Genomic DNA, 5,034 nt, shown 5'->3' with positions numbered 1-5,034 from the left:
GGGCCGGGCCAAAGCCGGGACAGGGCGCCGCCCCCGGGTCAGCGGGGAGGGGCTCTGGGCGCCCGTGCCCCGGGGAGGCGCCTGCGGGCGCTGGCTCCGCCCCCATCTCCGGTTTCTGGGCGGGCCAGCCCCTCCGTGGAGCCGAATCCCTGGTGTCGCCTCTCCCCGGAAGCGTGCCAGATTTCCCCCAGCCGGAGGAGAGCTCCTCTGCCCCGTGCCGTGGCCCTGGGTGTTACCTGCGCGTCACCGCCCTCAGACCTGCTCCCCGCTGCTCAGGTCGGCTGCCGGCCTGATAGCCCTCGTCCATCCCCTGGATTGTGCCCCTGTCTGGGCTTGTAATGGGGGTTGTTAGCTCCGTTTTCAGGGAAAAACTGGCTCTGCCAGCTGCACAGCTTGTGAGGAGCCCAGGTTGACTGGGGATTTCAGAATTAGATCTGGGGTCTGTGTGGTGACCTTGGGCAGGGTCCGTGACCTTTGAGGCTCAGCTCAGCACCCATAAGATGGCTGGAGAGGAGACGGGAGGGAAGTGAGAGAATGCAGGTGGGAGGAAAGCCCTCATTTCCGCCTGCCCTGCCCAGGGTGGTGTGGCCACACAGGTGGAGGGGAGAGTGTCGCCTGGCGCCCTCTCTGCCCTTCCCTGAGAGCAGTGGTTGGTGGGTTTAGGGTTACCGCCAAGAACCAAATGGCCTCCAGGTGGCGTTCTCCAGGGGTCAGAGCCACGGCCCCACCCCTGACCCCGACCTAGACAGTGCTCAGAGGGTCAGAGTTGACGTTCAGGTTGGTCACTTTTCCACAGAGGTTAACTGATTGCCTTGTTAGCTGCCGTTGAGTCGACCCTGACTCATGGCGACCCACGTGTGCAGAGTAGAACTGCTCCATAGGGCTTTCGAGGCTGTGACCTTTCAGAAGCAGATCGCTGGGGCTGTCTTCCAAGGCGCCTCTGGGTGGGTTTGAACCTCCAAACTTTCGGCCAATAGCTAACATTTGTTGAGCATTTACTTCCAGGCAGCGTCCGAGCCCTTCACCATATAAACTCATTCAGTCTTCTCAGTAGCTCTGTGTGGGGAGGACTATTACCCCATTTTACAGATGGCAGCAGGGAAGATACTTGCCTCAAGCCCCACAGCTAGTCAGTGGCAGAGCCGAGTTTCACACCACTGCAGCTGAGCCTTCAACTGGCTGTTCCATTCCTTTATTGGGGGCAGCTCCTGGACTGTACAGAATGTAACGTGACCAGTGGACCCCTGGCTGAGTGCCCACCGTTGACCTCCTTTGCTGCAAGGTGGGTTCCTTGGCTCAGTGGGGTGCTGTGTCCTCTGTGGGGGCACGCGGTCTGGCGGAAATTAGCAGCCGTGTCATGGACACTCAAGCAGCTGGTGGAGAGGCCACGTGGAGGGGGGAGGGGCTGAGGCCTCCCGTCAACAGCCAGCACCTTGGAAGCAGGTCTCCCAGCCCCAGTCAAGCCACCAGTGTCTGCAGACCCGGCCGCCATCTTGTCTGCAACCTCGTAAAAGACCCCGAGCCAAAAACACTCAGCTGAGCCGCTCTCAAATTGTTTACCCAAGGAAACCAGGATGATAATCAATGTTTACTGTTTTAACCACAGTCCTTAAACAAGTGAGTATTCCACTTTCCCCAGTGGCTGGTTACCGGGGAAGGACTGGGGGGACCATTCCCATAGGCGGTGTGATGGAAAGAGGCCTTTTCCCTCCTCTAGTCAGTGGGCTCGGGTCTGGAGAGTAGACCAGAGATCCTGACTTCTCCCTGGGGTGCTGCCCTCAGGCTCCCTGTTACCATTTGTGGGTTCTTCTGAGGGCCAGCGGAATGTCATCATGGCGGCTCTCCGTCTGATTGTCCCCTGGGGCTGCCATTTCCTAGCGGCCATCCACGGCTTGTGGTGGACCTTGCTGCCAGCCCAGCTTTGGCGCTCCCAACAACAACTACACTGACCTTGCTCCTGCTGGAAGCCCTGGTGGCGCTAGTGGTTAAGAGCTATGACTGCTAACCAAAAGGTTGACAGTTCAAATCCACCAGCTGCTCCTCGGAAACCCTGTAGGGCAGTTCTATTCTGTATTATAGTGTTGCTATGGGTCAGAATCAACTTGATGGCAACGGGTTTGGTTTTTTTTCTGGTTTTGCTCCTGGTGGTTCATGCAGCCGCCTGGCCTCTCTGCACCATGTTATTCCCACTGTTCTGAAGTGGCGCCTGCCACCCTCAGCCCTGGCTACAGAGGACAGCTCATGTCTGGGCCTCTCGGTGGTGCTGGTGCTCGGCTGACGGCATGCGGCCAGTCCCGTGCCATCTCCATGACTGTCGGCATGTCTGAGTCCATTGTTGGGGCTACTGTTTCAGCCCATCTCCCGGAGGGTTTCCCTTGTTTTTGCTGACCCTCCACTTCACCAACCATGATGTCATTTCGAGGGATTGTTCTTCTCTGATGAGGTGTCCAAAGCAAGCGAGACAAAGTTTCAGCATCCTCACTGCTAAAGAGCATTCTGGTTGTATTTCTTCTAAGACTGATTTGCTTGTTCTTCTGGCAGTCCACGGTATAGGCAGCGTTCTTCACCAACACCACAGTCCGAACACAGCAGTTCTTATTCTGTCTTCCTTTTTCATTGTCTAGCTTTTGCACGCATATGAGGTGATGGAAAAGACTATGGCTTGGGTCAGATGCACCTTAGTCACCGAAGTGACAGCTGTACTTTTTGGAATGTCATTGGATTGCAGTCACTGTTTACACCTTTTCCCCAAAGCCTGACGTGCTGCTCTCACCATGCAGCTCCTCACACCGGTAAAACGCCCGGTTCACCACCTGTGAGCGCGCGAGCAGCTGTATCACCACCATGTTCTAGGGGCTGCGTGCTCCACCTCCACCGCGACGGCGCCATCCAGCTCCAAATCCGCTTCAGAGTTGGCTCCACAGTTCGGATGCATCAATTCTTCTCCTGAATGAGCCGTACAAAGGCCTGGTCATCCTGGTAAGTCCTGGAGGGCCAAGGCAGCAACCTCTGGGCTAATCGTGTGGTCTGTTTCTTTTAGGTCAAGTCACCCCGCGTCTCCAAGTTGCCAGCCTCGGTTTCTCGTGTAGGGAAGAAGAAAGCATTTACTGAGCACTCACTGTATTCCATGCACTGTTCTGGGCACCAGGGGTCCCCAGAAACACCCCTGCCTTGATGGGCTGATGTGCTGTGGGTGGAGGCAGACAGCATGCAAGATGCGTAAGCCAAACGCACACACACACACTCTGTTGGATGATGGTTGGGACCAGTCCCTGGAGGACATCATGTTTGTAAGATAGAGGGTCAGCGAAAGAGAGGAGGACCCTCCATGAGATGGTTTGACACAGTGGCTGCAACAATGGGCTCAAGCATGACAAGGATTGTGAGGATGGCGCAGGACCGGGCAGTGTTTTGCTCTGTTGTCCACGGGGTCACTGTGAGTCGGCACCGACTTGGGGACACCTGACAACAACAACCAGGAGAAATCAAAGCCGGAAAGAGGGACAGGGAGAAAGGGTGAGGCACAGCTGTGACTGGAGAAAGCCCCATTGAGAAGTGACGTTTGAGCTGGAGGCGAGGGGGGAGCCACGTGGACGGCTGGGGAAAGCTCTCCTGACAGAGGGAAAGGCAGGTGCCAAGGCCCTGCGGCAGGACTGTGCCTGCTGTGGTCGAGGCCCCAGAGTGTGGGTGAGCGAGGGAGCCGGGGGAGGGGGGAGGGCAGGAGGAGATGAGGGCAGAGTTGGGGGGGGGGCGTGGGCAGGTCACGTGGGCTCTGTGGACGCCGGGTGTGTGGAGGCCAGAGCACCATTTTATTTATTTATTTTTATGTTTTTTTAACTGTTGTGGTTTAAATGAAGTTTACATTTCAAGTTAGTCTCCCATACAAAAATTTATACATACACTGTTATGTGACCCTAATCGCTCACCCCATACTGTGACAGCACACTCCTCCTTTCCACCCCTGGTAACCCGTGTCCATTCAACCAGCTCCTGACCGTCTCTGCCTTCCCATCTCGCCTCTGGACAGAAGCTGCCCATTTAATCTCTTGTATCTACTTGAGCTAAGAGGCACACTCCTTACGAGTGTCACTTTATGTCCCACAGTCCAGTCCAATCCCTGTCTGAAGAGTTGGCCTCTGGAATGGTTTTAGTTCCAGGCTGACAGAGAGTCCGGGGGCCATGCTTTCTGGGGTTCCTCCAGTCTCAGTCAGACCATTAAGTCTGGTCTTTTTACTAGAATTTGAGTTCTGTACCCCACCTTTCTCCTGCTCCATCAGGAACTCTCTGTTGTGTTCCCTGTCAGGGCGGTCGTTGGTGGTAGCCGGGCACCATCTAGTTATTCTGGTCTCAGGCTGATGAAGTCTCTAGTTTATGTGGCCCTTTCTGTCTCTTGGGATACTACTTTCCTTGTGTCTTTGGTGTTCTTCATTCTCCTTTACTCCAGGTGGTTGGGACCAATTGATGCATCTTAGATGGCCCCTTGCAAGCTTTTAAGACCCCAGACGCCACTCACCGAAGTAGGATGAAGAACATTTTCTTAATAAGCTTTGTTCTGCCAGTTGACCTAGATGTCCCCTGAAAGCATGGTCCCCAGACCCCACCCCTGCTACTCTCTCCCTCAAAGTGTTTGTATTCAGGAAACTTCTTAGCTTTGGTTTAGTCCAGTTGCAGAGCAGCATTTTGAGCAGAGGCATGGCGTGATCGGACCTGTGTTTTCGCAGAGCTGCTCTGACCGCCCAGCTGCGGTCGGAGGCCAGGTGGAAGCAGGAGGCAGGTGGGCTCTTGCAGCATCCTGGCGGGAGGTGATGGGGGTTTGGACCTGGATGACAGTGGTGGAGGTGGAGACCGCTTAGACGTGACTGCACGTTGAAGGAATTGCTGAGGGGCTTTGCTGGTGAAGTTGATGTGGGCGTAGGCAAGGAGGGAGCCCAGGGTGAGCCCGTGGTCTGTTACAACGTGCACGGCCAGGGAAGACCTCAGCACTCGGCTCGTGTCCCCTCACACCCTCTCATGGCTGGGCTGAGTTCTTTTCTT

The sequence above is a fragment of the Trichechus manatus genome, unplaced genomic scaffold, assembly GCF_000243295.1.
Source record: "Trichechus manatus latirostris isolate Lorelei unplaced genomic scaffold, TriManLat1.0 scaffold00111, whole genome shotgun sequence".
Taxonomy (NCBI): domain Eukaryota; kingdom Metazoa; phylum Chordata; class Mammalia; order Sirenia; family Trichechidae; genus Trichechus; species Trichechus manatus.
This window is presented reverse-complemented; position numbering follows the sequence as displayed.